Source organism: Tupaia chinensis, unplaced genomic scaffold (assembly GCF_000334495.1).
Source record: "Tupaia chinensis unplaced genomic scaffold, TupChi_1.0 Scaffold000592_1, whole genome shotgun sequence".
NCBI lineage: Eukaryota > Metazoa > Chordata > Mammalia > Scandentia > Tupaiidae > Tupaia > Tupaia belangeri.
Genome location: NW_006160108.1, coordinates 1 through 20,756, shown reverse-complemented (window position 1 = coordinate 20,756; position 20,756 = coordinate 1). Strand labels below are relative to the sequence as shown.

The window sequence follows — 20,756 nt, the reverse complement described above, 5'->3', positions numbered from 1 at the left end:
ACAGATGACATAAACGCATGTATAAAAAAATCCTAAAGATTTAACTACAAACACATGAACACACACAAACAAACCTCTCAGAACTAATAAACACATAGAGCAAAAATGCAGGATAAAAATTTGATACGTAAAAACCAGTTACATTTCTAGACTTTCAATGAAAAACCTTAAAAAAAAAAAACCATAAAAAAATCACAATAGCATCAAAAGGAAAAAATCTATTTGGTAATATACTTAACCACACAGAAGATAAAATGGTACACTGAAAAATTCAAAATATTGCATACAGAAATTAAAAAGCATTTCATGTCCACGGATTGGAAGCCAAAATGCTTTAATGTGCCAATGCAACTCTAAGAAATTAATAATATAATAAAATTTATATCAAAATTAAGATATTTTCTTATTAAAATAAACTAAAATGCATCTTAAAATTCAAAAAACAAAAACCACACATGACTCCAAAGAGCCAAAACAATCTTCAAAAGGAATAAAATCAGAGATCTCATATTTTCTGACATCAAACTTTCTGCAAAGCTATTTAATCATCAAAAGTCTGCTGTTAGCTGTATACAGATACAAAGACTAATGAAGAAGAGAGAACCCAGTAATAAACCTATACATATATATATACATATGTATATACACACACTATATATAATATATAGTACGTTTTTACACAAGATTGCCAAAAAGTTTGATGACAACAATGCAATTTTTAACAAATGATGTTAGATGGTGTCAAAAAACTAAATTTGAATTTTTATCTTAGGACATGAAAAAATGAAATTAATCAAAATTCTAAAAGTAACAGCTAAAACTACAAAACGCATAAGAAAATGTAAGTAAAAAACTTCATGATATTGGATTTCATAATGATTTCTTGGATGTGATACAAAAAAGATAGATCAAAAAATAGATCTTGATTGATATGCGTGGTAATTATACTGGAAAAAAATGTAATATACTGTAAAGATACATGTGGTTAAATGTAATATAAAAATTATGATAAAAATAAGTAAAATTAAATTTAAAAAATAGATAAAATTGATCTCACCAAAATTACAAAGCTTTTGTGCATCAAAGAACACAGCAGATTAAAATGGCAACCTAAAATATGACAGAAAATAATTTTGAATTGTATTTCTAAGTGATTTATATACAAATACACACAGAAGTCCTAAAAATTAATAACAAAACAATAAAAACCAATATAATTTAGAAAAGGATAAAGAACTTGAATAGACTTGTGTTCTAAAAGATATAAACCTGGTCAATAAGCATTTGTAAAACATGCTCAATGGCACTAACAAGATTATAAGACAAATGTAAATCAAATTCACAATGATAAGCAACTCATTCAAGATAGTTAAGAGTTCCTCTGGAGTTCTTCCATAAAACATTTGTGTTTAGGGGTCAGCAGGTGGTGTAGTAGTTCAGGACCTTGACTCCTACATGGTCGATTGTGGTTCGAGTCCCAGACCCGGTGGCTTGAAACACATGTCGGGTGCGTGTGCGCATTCTCAAAATCTTGAAAAGAGAATGGAGGAAGAAGGACTGCAGTATGGTCATTCCCCCTTGGGAGTGACTTCTCACTTTCTGTCTCTCTTTGTCTGTCTGGCAAGCACACATGCCCTATAGCAAAAACCTCTAAAAAGAAAAAGTGTTTATAGTTGACATTATTGTACCATACACTTAAAATTCTACTGAGGGTAGATCACATGTATCTGTCATATGAAAATAACAAAACAGAAGGGAACAAAACAAAAACAACAATGAAATACACCCATTATGATGAGTATTGTTTAAAACATAAGAAGGACAAAATGAAGGAAGGCTGGAAAAAAAATGTTTGGGAAAACACTAACACTTGGGACCCTAGAATATCACTGGTGAGAACTTAAAATGGTGAAACTGATATGGTAAAACAGACAGAAGTTCCTCAAATAAATAAACATGAAAATACATTATGATCCAGTAATTCCACTACTAGTATGTAGCAAATGAATTGACAGCAGAAACTCAAAGAACCCTTTGTACATCAGTGTTCTTAGCAGCATTATTTACAACAGTCCAAAGGTGGAAACAAACCAAATGTTCATTACGAGGTACAAGTTTTCAACGTGGATGAACTGTGAGAATCAAAAATTATGATAAAAATAAGTAAAATTAAATTAAAAAAATAGATAAAATTGATCTCACCAAAATTACAAGGCTTTTGTGCATCAAAGAACACAGTAGATTAAAATGGCAACCTAAAATATGACAGAAAATAATTTTGAATTGTATTTATAAGTGATTAATATACAGATACACACAGAAATCCTAAAAATTAATAACAAAACAATAAAAAACAATACAATTTAGAAAAGCATAAAGAACTTGAATAGACTTGTGTTCTAAAAGATATAAACCTGGTCAATAAGCATTTGTAAAACATGCTCAATGGCACTAACAAGATTATAAGACAAATGTAAATCAAATTCACAATGATAAGCAACTCATTCAAGGTAGTTAAGAGTTCCTCTGGAGTTCTTCCATAAAACATTTGTGTTTAGGGGTCAGCAGGTGGTGTAGTAGTTCAGGACCTTGACTCCTACATGGTGGATTGTGGTTCGAGTCCCAGACCCGATGGCTTGAAACACATGTCGGGTGCGTGTGCGCATTCTCAAAATCTTGAAAAGAGAATGGAGGAAGAAGGACTGCAGTATGGTCATTCCCCCTTGGGAGTGACTTCTCACTTTCTGTCTCTCTTTGTCTGTCTGGCAAGCACACATGCCCTATAGCAAAAACCTCTAAAAAGAAAAAGTGTTTATAGTTGACATTATTGTACCATACACTTAAAATTCTACTGAGGGTAGATCACATGTATCTGTCGTATGAAAATAACAAAACAGAAGGGAACTAAACAAAAACAATGAAATACACCCATTATGATGAGTATTGTTTAAAACTTAAGAAGGATAAAATGAAGGAAGACTGGAAAAAAAATGTTTGCGAAAACACTAACACTTGGAACCCTAGAATATCACTGGTAAGAACTTAAAATGGTGAAACTGATATGGCAAAACAGACAGAAGCTCCTCAAATAAGTAAACATGAAAATACATTATGATCCCGTATTTCCACTACTAGTATGTAGCAAATGAATTGACAGCAGAAACTCAAAGAACCCTTTGTACATCAGTGTTCTTAGCAGCATTATTTACAACAGTCCAAAGGTGGAAACAAACCAAATGTTCATTACGAGGTACAAGGGTTTCAATGTGGATGAACTGTGAGAACATGAGGCTAAGAGAAATAAGCCAGACAGAAAAGGCAAATGTGTATGACTCCCTGTATACAAGGTACCTAGGAGAATTAAATTCATAGAGACAAAAAGTAGAAAACTACTTACCAAAGGCTGGAGAAAGGGTAAATAAAAACTATTTACCAAGGGCTGGAGAAGGGATAAGTAGAGAGGAGTTATCTAATGAGAAGAGACTTCCAGTTTTGGATGTTTAAGCTCTGGAGCTAGTGGTGAGAGCTACTACTAATTTGTACACTCAAAAATATTAACAAAGATAAATTTTATGTTCTGAGCATTTCATCACAATAATAAATTGAGAAGATAATGATAACTATACTGAGATAAAAAATTAAAATGGGCAAGTGATTTTTAACATAAAATAATAGGATGACCAATTATCATTGAAAAAGAATGCACAGAATTATTCATAATCAGGAGAATTTAATTAGTATCATAATGAGATACCATTGCACACCTGATATAAATGTTTAAAATTTTTCAATCTAACAATATGAATTTCTGACAAAAATGTGAAGCAATTGTAGCAACACATACATCATTGAGGAGAGAATAAACAAGTTAGCTTGTATAACTGCCAAAATGCATTGATGTGAACTCTTAAGATCTGTACAAACTTGGGACCAGCAGATGGCTTAATGGTTATGTCACTGGACTCCCACTTAGTCGACTGCAGTTCAAGTCTCCCAAGAGGAGAATGGAGGAGAAGGGGTTGTGTTGTTACTATCAGCCTCTTCCTCCCAAACTGGGAGGGTGATTTCTTGTTTTCTGTCTCTCTCTCTCTCTCTGGTGAGCACCTGCACCCTATAGCAAAAGGCTCTCAAAAAAAAAAGTGCAAACTTTGCATATGTATAAATTTTATCTATATTAAGAATACCAAATGAGTTACACTTACAGTATTAACATGATGATAGGTTGGTTTACAGAGGCTCCCAATAAACTGTTGTCAATAGAAAATAATGTCTGAAACAGTGGCACCTTTGTCTCAGTAAAAGGAAATTATTTTTATGCCTGATGTTTGAAATAGAAGGCTTGTGATCAGCAAGTAATAGAGTGATTAAGACACTGTACTCCCACAGGACTGACCCCAATTCAAGTCCAGGACCTAGCAGCTTGTGTCCTCTCTCTCTTTGTCTCTGTCAAATTAAAATGATAATAATAAAATAAGTAAAATAAAATAAAATTATTTAAAAAAAGAAAGAGAAGGCTAAAGAGTAGAATTATTTTTGATTAAGACGGGTATTGAATAGTTGGGTTGCTATATAAATAACAGCAAGTTAGCTAACTAGCTAGATATAGATATAGAGTAATATAGGGGAAGACTGAGAAATGCAGAAATATATAGCTATATGTGTACTAACACATTTACATATTTTACATAGATATATAAAAAATTCATTGATTCTATTTTGCGAAAATGTCCATTAGAAATCTTTATAGTAGTTAATTCTAAAAGAAATTCTGAATATACTAAATAAAGTTTTCAAAAAAACTTCACTTAGTAAACCAAAATTGAAATATTTAATTTTTCCAGGGGAGCATACCAAATTGTATCAGAAGCAAACAAACAAAATCTAGATCTCTCACTCTCTCTTTTGTGTTTTTTTAACTCTGCCAGAGGAAACATTCACTTCTTAGAGAGAAAGAGAAAGATAGAGATAGAAGGAGAGTGAAAATGCAATCCTCCTATGTATGATTATGCCATAATCCTTTCTCTTTCATTTCTCCTTTCTATCAGGATTTTGGGCACACATGCACAAACATCTGGTATGTTTCTCAAGTCTCCAATCTGGGACTCTAACTGCAGTCAGCCATGTTGGCTCAGCCATCGTAACCACCAAGCTATGGTCTAGTCCTAGATCTCTTACAACTCAGTAATGTATTAATATTATGAGGCAATGTTTTTTAATTATTTTTATTTTTAGTTGTGGGCTATTTGGGCCTGTTATCATGAGTGCACCCTCCACCCCAAGAGTAACTTAGAAACTTGTGGCACACCAGCCTGCCCACTGCTCACAGTGCAATGTGTGTGACTTGATCCTCTTCACTAAGTTATATCTCCTTAGCTTTCTCTCACATCATAAAGAGCTGAAAGAGGAACCAAGCACCTGAAGTTACCCTTAACAGTTATGATTTTGAAGACACAGCCTTTCAATAGGAACAAAGCTTGGAATTAAGGGTGAAATTACCTCTTTCAGTACTTTAGAAGCTATTCTAATAAATAAAATTAAAAAGTAAACATTGCATCAGATGACCCCAAACCAGCTCAGATCTTGAAGAAACATGAGAAAACAGGGGTTATTTTTTTCCCCAGGTGAGTGCAATAGCCCCTCACCAACATTGGACAGCACAGAGGAATACAAAGAAATGCCAGAAAAAGAATTCCAAATATTCATAGGGACAAAACTCAATGAGGTGCAACAGGAAACAGACAATCAATTCCTGGAAATTATAAAATCACTCCAGGACATAAAAGAGGAATTGTATAAAGAGATAGATACCCTAAAATGGAATTAAACAGAATTTCTGGAAATGAAGAATACAGTAAAGAAATTAAATCTCCCTAGAAAGCATTGAGAATAGATTGGAATACACAGAAGAAAGAATTTCTGACCTCGAAGACGAAATCTCCACCATAGATCAAACCACCAAAAAGAATAAAAAAAATAAAATAAAATAAAATGAGGACAACATATGGGAAATTCTAGACACCATGAAATGTCCATCCATATAATGGGCATTCCAGAGATGAAGAAGCTGCTAAAAGGCATGGAAATTATCTTTCATAAAATACTATCTGAAATTTTTCCAAAGATAGATAAACATGGAGAAATTCAGACCCAAGAAATAAAAAGGACATCAAATAGAATCAACACAAAAATATCCTCCACATCATAGCCAGGTTGGTAAAAATCAAAGACAAAGACAATATTCTAAAAATGGCAAGGGAGAAAGGTCATTACTTATAAAGGTTATCCCATTAGAAATAATAAAAAAATAAAGGTTATCCCATTAGGCTAACATCAGACCTCTCAAATGAACCAATGTGGGAAAAGAAAGAATTGGAAGATGTATTCAAAACATTAAGAGAAAAACAATTCCACCAAGAATATGATATTCAGGACTATTGTCCTTAAAATGGGAAGAACAAATAAAACTCAAACAAAAACTGAAGGATTCACCAATACTAGACTAGCTCTAAACTAAACAGAGAGAAACAGAAATAAAGCAAAACAACAAACAAACAAAAACCTGAGAAAATACTAACAAAATGACAAGGATAAGTCCACAAATATCAATAATGTTGAATGTCAATGGATTAAATTCTCTTTTTAAATGACACAGGCTGAATGGATACAAAAACAGAAGACATCTATACGCTCCTTACAAGAAACACACCTCATTGATAAGGACATACATAGACTTAAAGTGAAAGGCTAAAAAAAGATAGGGCACAAAAAGATAGGGCACAAAACAAGCCTTTACAAATTCAAATGTATAGAAATTATATCCAGCATCTTTTCCAACTACCATGAATCAAACTTGAAATCAACTACAGAAAGAGTTCTCAAAAATACACAAACACATGGCAAATAAGCAATCTACTCCTGAATGACTTTACAACTACAGAAGAAATTCAGATGAAACCAAAAGTTTCATAGAAGCCAGTGATAATGAACAAACCAGTGTTTATAACCTATGAGACAGCAAACATAGTCATAAGAGGGAAGTTCATAGCAATTAGTGCCCACAAGGAAAAAGCAGAAACGTGACCAAAAAAATAATAATAATATCACAACCCAGGGAACTGAAACCCTCCCCACCTCAAAAAAAAAAATCCAAGACAAAAGAAATAATAAAGATTCAAGCAGAAATAAAAATAAATAAATATATAAAAGAACTAGAACTATACAGAAAATAAATAAAGCAAAAAACTAGCTTCTCTCTCTCTCTCTGGTGAGCACCTGCACCCTATAGCAAAAGGCTCTCAAAAAAAAAAGTGCAAACTTTGCATATGTATAAATTTTATCTATATTAAGAATACCAAATGAGTTACACTTACAGTATTAACATGATGATAGGTTGGTTTACAGAGGCTCCCAATAAACTGTTGTCAATAGAAAATAATGTCTGAAACAGTGGCACCTTTGTCTCAGTAAAAGGAAATTATTTTTATGCCTGATGTTTGAAATAGAAGGCTTGTGATCAGCAAGTAATAGAGTGATTAAGGCACTGTACTCCCACAGGACTGACCCCAGTTCAAGTCCAGGACCTAGCAGCTTGTTTCCTCTCTCTCTTTGTCTCTGTCAAATTAAAATGATAATAATAAAATAAGTAAAATAAAATAAAATTATTTAAAAAAAGAAAGAGAAGGCTAAAGAGTAGAATTATTTTTGATTAAGACGGGTATTGAATAGTTGGGTTGCTATATAAATAACAGCAAGTTAGCTAACTAGCTAGATATAGATATAGAGTAATATAGGGGAAGACTGAGAAATGCAGAAATATATAGCTATATGTGTACTAACACATTTACATATTTTACATAGATATATAAAAAATTCATTGATTCTATTTTGCGAAAATGTCCATTAGAAATCTTTATAGTAGTTAATTCTAAAAGAAATTCTGAATATACTAAATAAAGTTTTCAAAAAAACTTCACTTAGTAAACCAAAATTGAAATATTTAATTTTTCCAGGGGAGCATACCAAATTGTATCAGAAGCAAACAAACAAAATCTAGATCTCTCACTCTCTCTTTTGTGTTTTTTTAACTCTGCCAGAGGAAACGTTCACTTCTTAGAGAGAAAGAGAAAGATAGAGATAGAAGGAGAGTGAAAAGGCAATCCTCCTATGTATGATTATGCCATAATCCTTTCTCTTTCATTTCTCCTTTCTATCAGGATTTTGGGCACACATGCACAAACATCTGGTATGTTTCTCAAGTCTCCAATCTGGGACTCTAACTGCAGTCAGCCATGTTGGCTCAGCCATCGTAACCACCAAGCTATGGTCTAGTCCTAGATCTCTTACAACTCAGTAATGTATTAATATTATGAGGCAATGTTTTTTAATTATTTTGTCCTAGATCTGTGGGCTATTTGGGCCTGGTCTCAGCAGGCCTGTTATCATGAGTGCACCCTCCACCCCAAGAGTAACTTAGAAACTTGTGGCACACCAGCCTGCCCACTGCTCACAGTGCAATGTGTGTGACTTGATCCTCTTCACTAAGTTATATCTCCTTAGCTTTCTCTCACATCATAAAGAGCTGAAAGAGGAACAAAGCACCTGAAGTTACCCTTAACAGTTATGATTTTGAAGACACAGCCTTTCAATAGGAACAAAGCTTGGAATTAAGGGTGAAATTACCTCTTTCAGTACTTTAGAAGCTATTCTAATAAATAAAATTAAAAAGTAAACATTGCATCAGATGACCCCAAACCAGCTCAGATCTCAAAGAAACATGAGAAAACAGGGGTTATTTTTTTCCCCAGGTGAGTGCAATAGCCCCTCACCAACATTGGACAGCACAGAGGAATACAAAGAAATGTCAGAAAAAGAATTCCAAATATTCATAGGGACAAAACTCAATGAGGTGCAACAGGAAACAGACAATCAATTCCTGGAAATTATAAAATCACTCCAGGACATAAAAGAGGAATTGTGTAAAGAGATAGATACCCTAAAATGGAATTAAACAGAATTTCTGGAAATGAAGAATACAGTACAAGAAATTAAATCTCCCTAGAAAGCATTGAGAATAGATTGGAATACACAGAAGAAAGAATTTCTGACCTCGAAGACGAAATCTCCACCATAGATCAAACCACCAAAAAGAATAAAAAAAAATAAAATAAAATAAAATGAGGACAACATATGGGAAATTCTAGACACCATGAAATGTCCATCCATATAATGGGCATTCCAGAGATGAAGAAGCTGCTAAAAGGCATGGAAATTATCTTTCATAAAATACTATCTGAAATTTTTCCAAAGATAGATAAACATGGAGAAATTCAGACCCAAGAAATAAAAAGGACATCAAATAGAATCAACACAAAAATATCCTCCACATCATAGCCAGGTTGGTAAAAATCAAAGACAAAGACAATATTCTAAAAATGGCAAGGGAGAAAGGTCATTACTTATAAAGGTTATCCCATTAGAAATAATAAAAAAATAAAGGTTATCCCATTAGGCTAACATCAGACCTCTCAAATGAACCAATGTGGGAAAAGAAAGAATTGGAAGATGTATTCAAAACATTAAGAGAAAAACAATTCCACCAAGAATATGATATTCAGGACTATTGTCCTTAAAATGGGAAGAACAAATAAAACTCAAACAAAAACTGAAGGATTCACCAATACTAGACTAGCTCTAAACTAAACAGAGAGAAACAGAAATAAAGCAAAACAACAAACAAACAAAAACCTGAGAAAATACTAACAAAATGACAAGGATAAGTCCACAAATATCAATAATGTTGAATGTCAATGGATTAAATTCTCTTTTTAAATGACACAGGCTGAATGGATACAAAAACAGAAGACATCTATACGCTCCTTACAAGAAACACACCTCATTGATAAGGACATACATAGACTTAAAGTGAAAGGCTAAAAAAAGATAGGGCACAAAAAGATAGGGCACAAAACAAGCCTTTACAAATTCAAATGTATAGAAATTATATCCAGCATCTTTTCCAACTACCATGAATCAAACTTGAAATCAACTACAGAAAGAGTTCTCAAAAATACACAAACACATGGCAAATAAGCAATCTACTCCTGAATGACTTTACAACTACAGAAGAAATTCAGATGAAACCAAAAGTTTCATAGAAGCCAGTGATAATGAACAAACCAGTGTTTATAACCTATGAGACAGCAAACATAGTCATAAGAGGGAAGTTCATAGCAATTAGTGCCCACAAGGAAAAAGCAGAAACGTGACCAAAAAAATAATAATAATATCACAACCCAGGGAACTGAAACCCTCCCCCCCTCAAAAAAAAAATTCCAGGGCAAAAGAAATAATAAAGATTCAAGCAGAAATAAAAATAAATAAATATATAAAAGAACTAGAACTATACAGAAAATAAATAAAGCAAAAAACTAGCTCTTTGGTAAGATAAAGAAAATTGACACATCATTAGCTAGATTAATCAAAAACAGAGAAAGGAGCTAGAGAAATCAAATTAGCAAGGACATAGGCATTATTACAATGGAAATAACAGTTAAGAAATAGTGTCAGAGAATACTATGAGCAATCATAAGGACAAATTTCTGGAAACATAGAACTTACCAAGACTTAACAAGGAAGAAATAGAAAGTAAGAATAGACCCATAACAAGCAATGAAATTGAATAGGTAATAAATAGTCTCTCAACAGAGAAGTATCCAGGCCCAATGACTTCTTCTGAATTCTACAACAACTTTTTTATTAATTAATTTATTTTACATACTTTCACTGAACATCACAACATACAAAATGTGATTTTCCAGCCAGAACGTGGCTTAATAATACATGTTACCATTAGCAAATAGTTTTCCATTTCTTGTCTCATAATACATGTTACCATTAGCAAATAGTTTTCTATTTCTTGTCTCATCTATATCTATATCTATCTATATCTATATCTATATCTATCTAGAGAGAATATATATATAGTGTATATATAGTGTGTGTATGCATATATAGTGTATATAGTGTGTGTATATATAGAGTATATAATATATATAGTGTGTGTGTATATATATATTCCCTTATTTCACACCCTCTGCCACATCCCATCCTCCTCCAACCCTGTCTCTTGTAGCTGCAATTGCTTTCCATTCCTTTGTTGTTTCCCACATTGTATTGATTCACAAAGTATGTTAATTAATCTAAATACTTTCAATAGTAAGTTCAGCTGATATATACATATCTGTGAACAAAATTTGACTTTAGGCATGCAACTTTGTGGGTAGAATAAATATACTATAGAATAACTCATAGCCGAGACTATATAGTTTACTGTGGTCACTAAATAGATATTTTTAAATACATTTTTTAATTTCAAGAGAGGCAGTTTTAGCTTTAATAAATCAAAATCAAAAAATGTTAAGAGAACGTTACTTAATACTTAAAGCCAGGAAAAAGGTTAGGATTCTATTTGAATAGTAGGTACATGGACCTGTTCACAACTCAAGAGAAGATGAAACTCCTTTACACTGGAAAACAAACCATAGAAGATCAGTAATGTTTTAGTCAAAAGTCATACAATTCTTTTTTTAATTTACACTTTTATTTCATTTTCTTTTATACATTCAATCACATTATTTAGCTTACAAAGTGAATAATTCAACATGTGAACATTTCTTCCTAGTCCAGTAGATAAAACTATAAAATATCTTCAACAGATAATACCACATTTTTTTGTCCCATTAATGCTTTGCCTCTCTATTTTTCTTCTAAATGTCCATCCTTAGACCCTACTCTTTCACACACAGTCATACAATTCTATTTCACCAGTTCAAACTCGTGTACTTTATCTTTTGTTGTGGTCCAATCTTTCTGTTTAAATTCTAAAACATAAAATTTCACTCTGAACTTGTCCCTACCATTAAGCTGGCCATTTTCTTAGTTGTTTTTGAACTCTTATTTCTATGTGTCTTACTTTAGTTTTCCTGGGATAACACTCTCTTCAGAACTTCTTGGAGAGCTTGTCTGGCATTGGTAAATTCTTTCAGGTTTTGTTTATTTGAGAATGTTCTTGTCTTTTCTTCCCATATGAAGGATAATTATGCCAGATATAGTATTCTTAGTTGATATGGTTTTCCCCTCAACACTTTGAATATATTTTCCTATTCTTTCCTTGTTTGTTTCCAATGAGAGGTCCACTATTGCCTGATGGGATATTCTTTGTAAGTAATTTGATGTTTCTCTTTTGCCAGTCTGATTATCTTGTCTTTGTCTGTGGCTTTGGTCATTCTGCCTATAATGTGTCTTGGAGAAGATTTTGGATTGATACTATTTGGCGTCCTTTGTATTTCTTGGGTCTGAACTTTTGAATGCCTCTTTAGGTTTGAAAAGTTTTCTTCCAGAATTTCATGGAATAGATTGTCAATACCTTTATTAGTCTTTTCACCTTCTAGAATACTGATTATCTGGATGTTTGGACATTTAACAGTATCTAGTATTTCTCGTAAATTATTCTAAATTTGGGAGGCTGTTTTCTCAGTCTTTATTGTGGATTTTATTAGTTCAACAATTCTGTCTTCTACATATGAGATTTAATTCTTTTATGATCTAATCAGCTTTTAATACTTTTAAAGGAGGTTTTGACTTCCTGTATAATAGCCTTCATCACCAACAGCTCCATTTGGTTCTTTTTTATGGTTTGTATTTCCTCTTTCAGCTCTCACAAGAACTTCCTCACCTCCAGGATCTCAATGGCATTTTTTCTTCTGGTGTTCATTGTCTCTCTTCTCTTCCATCTCTGTTAATTTTGTCACTATGAATACTCTAAATTCTTTATCAGACATTTCCATGAGTTCCATTGTATTGTCTGTGGAAGAAAAAGAGTTAGTCTTTTTTCTTGGGGGAGATGTATTTTCTTGGTTTTGCATATTTCTTGTGCCCTTTCTGTGATTTCTAGTCATCGGATGGATTATTCATTTCTTCCTAATTTCTAGAAGATCAATCTTAATGATCAGATGCACACAGGAAGATGTGGTCTGCAAAGTCTTCAGTTGGAGTTGATGAATATAAAGACTCAAATAGTATTCAGATTCTGGCAACTTTTTACTTAGACCTGTCCAGACACTCAGTGCATGAAGACTGAGCTAAAACGTGATAAGGTAAAAGAGAAAGGATAAGAAAGTAGAGAAAGAGAGAAAGAAAAAAATAGAAAAAAAGAGAAAGCAAGCAAACAAACTAAAAGTTATTTATTTGTTGATTTAAAAAAAAATAAAAATTGTGCTTGCACACTGCATGAAATCACTAGATCTCAGCTCTCATGACAAGTTCAATATTCTTCTGGCTTGCCCTTTCTGTTTGCCTAGATGGGAGGGAACTATTACCAAGATAAAAGAGGATTTCAGAGTCAAGAGGAAACTTTACCTTAAAATTATTTTTTAAAAAAATTTAAAAATTGAAACACAGAGACAGAAAGACAGAGAGAGACAATAAGAAAAAAATAGAGTGGGCTCTACCAGGGTGACTTCTCAGCAGAACATCTTCATTGCTCTTACCCCTGAAATCACTGGACTCAGCTCTCTCTACAAAACTTTTAAAAGAACTAATACAAATTCTCCTCAAACTATTTCTAAAGACCTGAAAATGAACCCTCTTAAATTCATTTTACAAAGCCTCCATCATCCTAATTCTAAAAACTAATAAGAACATAATTTAAAAAGTACATTTCAGACCAATATCTCTGATGAACAGATATAAAAATTCTTAACAATATGCTAGCAAATCATGCTTAGCAACACATTTAAAAGACTATACACAATGACCAGGTAGGCTTTATTCCATATATGCAAGGATGGTTCAACATACAAAAACAATAAATGTAATAAATCACATTAACAAAAGGAAAGATAAAAACCATGTGATCATATCAATACATGCAGAAAAAGCATTCTATAAAATACGACATCCATCCATGATTTAAGACTCAGCAAAATTGATATAGATGGGACATTCCTTAACACAATAAAATCTATCTATGAAAATACCACAGCTAACTTTAAACTAAATGGGAACAAACTTAAAGCTTTTCCACCAAAAACTGTGACAAGACGAGGCTACCCATTTTCTCCACTCCTTTTAAATATAATCTGAAAGTTCTAGCCAATGAAATCAGACTAGAGATTCAAATAAAAGGCATACAAATAGGAAAAGAATAAGTGGGAGTATCTCCATTGCAGAAGACATGATTCTATACACAGAAAATCTAAAAGAATCTGCAAATAAAAAGTTCTTGACTACAGTAAAGTGGTAGATTATAAGATCAACAGACAAAAATCTATAGCATGTTTATATACCAACAATGCACAAAATGAGACAGAATTGAAGAAAGCAATCCCATTAACAATAGTCACAAAATCAATAAGACATCTAGGAATAAATCTTACTATAGAAGTAAAAGACCTCTAGAAGAAAAACTATGAAACACTGGACAAAGAAGTTAAAAGTGATACAAAAAACTGGAAATGATGTTCCATCTTCCTAAAATGGAATTAACATAATCAAGATGTCGATCTTATCCAAATTAATGCACAATTTCCAATCAAACTACCAGAGATCTTCCTCACAGAAATATTTTTAAAAATCATAAAATTTGTCTGCTCTCATAAAAAGGCCTGTATTGCAAAGCAATACTTTGTAAGGTAATAAAATAGGAGGCATCTCAGTCCCTGATTTCAATCATATTACAAAGCTGTGATAATTAAAACAGCATGATATTGGCACAAAAACAGGCAGGTAGGCCAATAGAACAGTGTTGAGAGATCAAATCATGCTGGGAGATCTGAATATCCACCTGCAGAAGAATGAAACTGGACTCTTTATCTCTCACCACTAACAGAGATCAATTCAAAATGAATCAAGGGTCTAAACATAAGACCTCGAATTATGAAAATAGTGGTAGAAAACACAGGGAAAACTCTTAGAAACCTTGGAGTAATCAAGGATTTATTAAAAAAGACTTTCAAACCACAGGAAGTAGTCCTAACAATGGACAAATGAGACTATATTAGACTGAGAAGGTTCTGCTGTGCAAAATAAGAGTGAGAAGACAATCCTCAGAGTGGGAGAATATATTTGCAAACTATACCTCAGATAAGGCACTATAATCAGGATAGACTAGGAACTCAAAGAGTTTACTTGCAAAAAAAATAATCTATCCAAAAGTTTGGAAAATGTGAACAGACAACTCTATAAAGAAGACATATGAATGGTGAAAAATTGTATGAAAACATGCTCAACATCTCTTATCAGGAGGAAAATGCAAATCAAACCTACAATGGGATACCACTTAACCCCAGTCAGAACAGCCAAAATTTAAAAAAAATTAATAATAATCGTAAGTGCTGCTGAGGCTGTGGAAAGGGAACAGTGTTGGTGAGAATGTAAATTAGTACGATCACTGTGAAGAACCATATGGAAATTCCTCAGAAACCTACAAAAAGAGAATTATCATTCAATCCAGTAATTCCACTCTTAGGTATTTACCCAAAGGATAGGAAAACCTTTAGTCAGAAAAACACTTGTACATCCACGTTAATTGCAGCATTATTTACAATTGTGAGGACATGAAATCAACCAAAATCTCTAAAAATAGATAAGTGGGTTGAAAACATGTGGTATATGTACTATTATTTAGCCATAAAAAACAGTGAGACCCTGACATTTAATATAAATTGAACAAAAAATTGAAGACTTTATGCTAAGTGGACAAGTCAGATTACGAAAGATCAACTTTGTATGTCCCTCAATATATACCAACTGTCTGAGCTCTATAGGAGACACTGTAAGTTTGGAAGGTATAATGGCAGGGAGGGCAACTGTGGATAGCAGAGAGAGTGTGGGGGGAGGGCAATAGGAGATCGGTAACAGGGACAGGGAGGAAAATGGGAAGAAATATGTTTAATTGACACGGAAAATATTTGCTGATGATAATGTATAGGATAAGGTCTTTGTCTTGATTAATATGCACTCTTCATGCTGGAAAAAAACATGTTTTTACACTAAAGGTGTATTGTGATCAATGTAAATTGTACATTTAAGAAAGCAACAATAATAATAAGTAAAATCATAAGCAAGACAGAAAGAAAAGAAAAGAGTGATAGAGAAGCAAAAAAGGGGAGAAAAAAGTTTATCCTACTTTGGAATGATGAGAATGAATGTTGGTTTTATTTTGAACCCATATGACCAAGCTGACTTACAGCTACTTTTTGTATCATTGTCAGCCAAATTACATGATAATTTTTAAAATGTGTTTAGTTGAGCAGTACAAAATTCATTTGCAAAATAGAAAGTATTTTTCCTTACGAGTGGTTAAAATAGAATATCCACTAGATGTCAGAGTGATATCATAACCTAAACTATGAAACAAAATTTAATATCTTTAACCGAATTAATACAGTGTATTAATTCTGGGAAAATTCATTTTACAAGCTGTAATGATATACAGTGAATTTATAATATAAAATAAAGTAAGAATAAAAAAGGACCTAAAAAGAAAAGAGAAAAAAAAGGAAAATAGTGTTTATTATTTGAGTATACTTTGAAGTTCATTTATTCTTTTTTTTTTTTAGTGATAAGACATGAGATGTTCAAAGATGCCAACTTACTTGACCACATTCCAACACATACATATTAATTTTTACTTTGGTTTCCCCATTAGTTAATTTTGACTAAAAATAATGCATTGGCTCCTGTCACACTGTTATGAATTCTAAAACAAAAGTGAAATTGATTATCGAATAACAACTAATTTGAATCTATAATACATATTTTTATCTAATATATTTAGATGTCTCCAAAGTTGGCTAAAAGGGTCATTTGAATTTTGTTTACCTCAGCAGTTCTTCTCTGCCTTCAAAAAGGTATTTTTTAAAATAAGATTTGGGCTAGCAAATCACATAGTAGTTAGGGCACTGGATTCTCCTCTGGTCAACAATAGTTTGAGTCCTGGCCACAGCAGTTTGACACTTATGCCAGGTGTGTGTGTGCAGAGTCTGAGAGGAGAATGGAGGAGAAAAGACTGCAGTGTGGCCTTCCTCCCAGTGGATGATTTTTTGCTTTCTGTCTCTCTGTCTTTCTGTGTCTCTTGGGAGAGTGTAAGCACCCTCTAGCAAAAATCTCTAAAAACAAACAAACAAAAAAGTAAGATGTAAGCGAAAATTTTGTTGCTTAGGCATAAATGTTCTCTCTGTTGTAACTTTGTTACTGAAATTGAGTTTCCTTTAAAACACTACTTTGATCATGGAAATGAGAATTTTTGAAAGATTTGCATATCTACTGGTTATGACTACATGTTGTCATTCTGATTATGAGACTCATGTTCTTTCCCAATCTATATCTTATGTTTCTCTAAGAGAATACACAGGGCCATCAAAAAGTTCAATTAGTTGCCAGGACATGGGCTAAATTTTCAAGTTTTGTTTTCTATAATTATAAGACTTCAGTAGCTAATAATAATATACTCTTTCAGTGTAGATTTTCTTAAAACTGTAATATTTACAAATATTTATTAAAATGTTAAAATAATATTTTCAAAGAACTATTTTATTTTATTCGCTATTATTATTTTTAAAATTTGACCAGAGAGAGAGGTGAGAAAGCAGGCCACAAGGTCTGGCTCTCAAACCATGATCAGTCATGTGGGAATCCAGAGCCTTAACCAACACACTACCTGTCAACACTCCAAAATAATGCTCTTTATTGGAGATACTATGCATAGTTATCTATCAAATTATATGATATGTGTATTATAAGCAGGGGTTTTTTGCAAGAGATAAAACATCACAAGCTGATAAAGGATGCAAGTCTTTAAGAAGTTATGAAGGTTATAGATACATATTTACCAAACCCACAGAAATCAAAATTGTACAAAACGTAAATGACATAATTGAAAGAAGCTATAGATAATATTATAATAATATCTGGGAAAATCAGTTTTCATCTTTCAATAATGGATAGAACATATAGGCAGAAGATAAATAAGGAAATACAGCACTTAAGAATTTAAAAACTTAAGGGAGATAGATATGTATAAAATCCCATCCAATAACAGCAAAGTAGTATACTTTGTATAATACAAAGTTGTGGATTGGGTGTTCTCCAAAATTCATGTATTAAAACTTGATTCCAGTGTGATTAAGAGGGTGAAAATTTGACTAATTATTGTGTCAAAGTGGATGGACATTATCAATTGGTTGGTTAGAGGAGGGCAGATGAGTCCTAGTGGGTTTATAAGGAAAGGAAGTGAGGCAGACAGAACCCCACATGAATACAGAACACACTTTTCTCTGCTTAAACTCCTGCCTTCTGCCAAGTTGTGATGTAGATGTGGACCTTGGACCTCCAAATTGTGAGGTCAATAATCCTCTATTCTCTTAAATTACTCAGACTCAGATTTCTTTGTTTGCTTTGTTTTGCTTTTGTTGCTTTTTGGTAATTAACTACAAAACAGACTACAGCAGTATCACATCCAATCACAGGGAATAAAGATAGAAATCAGCCCTGCCCTCATTCCTATGTCCTCCCTTGCAGGTCTTACATGGAGGTGACCGACCATGACAAAGCGAGACCCTCAGAGACCAGAGACCCTACTGCAGCCAGCACAGCCAGAGACCAGAGCTGACACTGGAGGCTATCCATGGGCTTTGCATTCCCTGGATGAGTATGAGAAATCCTGTTGTATCAGAGGAAGATGGAGGGTGGCTTTGATTATGATTATGGTGAACTAGAACCTCCTGATTATTAACAAAAGACATGTTAGCCAACAGTTGCCAGGGCTTCCTGTTGAAATCTATAGCAACAGAGGAAGAAAAAAAGCAAAATGGAAATAGTGCTTACCAGCACAGTAAAATGCTACTGCTCAGGACCCGTCCAACACTGAATATGCCTGCACTGTGAGGAGAATGTTCATAGAAACCTGTTGTGTGCATATTTATTCACATTTTTGTTAAATGTTAAATTGTTTAACACTGTAAATCTGAGTGCATAGTATGTCATTTCATTCCATTTGAGTTTCCTGAGTGTTTTCTTTAAATGTCTGCAGAGTTGCTTTCTCTTCTCTTCAACTATGAGTACTGCAATCTTTTTAATTCTCAGCATGAGTAGAGCTTTTTGAGATTTAAACCTAAGGGGAACTCAACAGGCAGGTTGGTATTTGCAATAATCATCAAGAAACTATCTTGCTATGAAAGCTTAATTGTTTTTTTCTCCCTTTTTTAAAGACGTTTCCTTTTGATGCCAGTTTTCTTCCATGATAACACAAGGTCAACAATTTCAAAGAAAAATGCAATTGTAAGAGTTTCATAATGGCAGAGAAATTTGTAAGTCTCATTGAACATTCATGGTTTTGATCTGAGCTCTTAGTATATGAACCTAAAACCATTGGGCTGTGGAGTCAATGACTTGGGTTTTTTTTTTTTTTTTTTTTCCACTGTAGGCCATTTCTGTGACAAAAGAGTAGCTAAGTCTCATTGAACATTCATGGTTTTGATCTGGGCTCTTAGTATATGAACGTAAAACCATTGGACTGTGGAGTCAATGGCTTGTTTTTTGTTTGTTTGTTTGTTTGTTTTTTCCACTGTAGGCAATTACTGTGACAAAAAGAGTAGCCATCAAGAAAATTGTCTTTACTGATCCCCAGAGTGTCAAACATGCTCTATGTGAAATCAAATCATTAGAAGACTTGACCATGATAACATTGTGAGTGTTTGAAATTCTTGGTCCCAATGGAAGCCAGTTAACAGACGATGTGGGTTCTCTTACTGAACTGAACAGTGTTCACATTGTTCAGGCATACATAGCGACATACTTGTCTAATGTGCTGGCGCAGGGCCTTTTACTGGAAGAGCATGCCTGACTTTTCAAGTATCAGCTGCTACGTGGACTCAAGTATATTCACACGGCAAACGTACTGCACAGAGATCTCAAACCAGCTAACCGTCTCATGAATGCTGAAGACTTGGTGCTGAAGATTGGTAACTTTGTTCTTGCAGCTGCTACGTGGACTCAAGTATATTCACACAGCAAATGTACTGCACAGAGATCTCAAACCAGCTAACCTTCTCATGAATGCTGAAGGCTTGGTGCTGAAGATTGGTAACTTTGTTCTTGCACAGATCATGAATCCTCATTATTCCCTTAGGGCCATCTTTCAAAAGGATTGGTTACTAATCGGTACAGGTCTCCATGTCCTTCACTTTCTCCTCATAATTACACTAAAGCCATTGACATGTGGGCTACTGGCTGTATCTTTGCTAAAATGCTGACTGGCAAAACCCTCATTGCAGGTGCACATGAACTTGAACAGAGGCAGCTGATTTTAGAATCTGTTCCTGTTGTACACAAGAAAGATCATCAAGAACTTCTCAGCATAATTCCAGTTTACATTAGAAATTTCATGACTGAGCCACACAAACCTTTAACTCAGATGCTTCCAGAAATTAGTCAAAAAGCATGAGGTTTCCTGGAACAAATATTGACATTTAGCCCCATGGATCGGTTAACAGCAGAGGAAGTGCTCTCCCACACTCACATGAGCAAATATTCTTTTCCAATGGAAGAGTCAATTTCAAGTCATTTTTTTCATATTGAAGATGAAGTTGATAATATTTTGCTTATGGATGAAACTCACAGTTACATTTATAACTGGGAAAGGTACCATGACTGTCAGTTTTCAAAACATGATTGGCCTATACATAACAACTTTGATA

General features: G+C 33.4%; 1 pseudogene; it reads left to right on the top strand.

Annotated features, from left to right (window-relative positions):
• Positions 1-18,602: 18,602 nt before the first annotated feature.
• LOC102491368 (mitogen-activated protein kinase 6-like) lies at positions 18,603-20,711 on the top strand (annotated as a pseudogene).
• Positions 20,712-20,756: the final 45 nt, after the last annotated feature.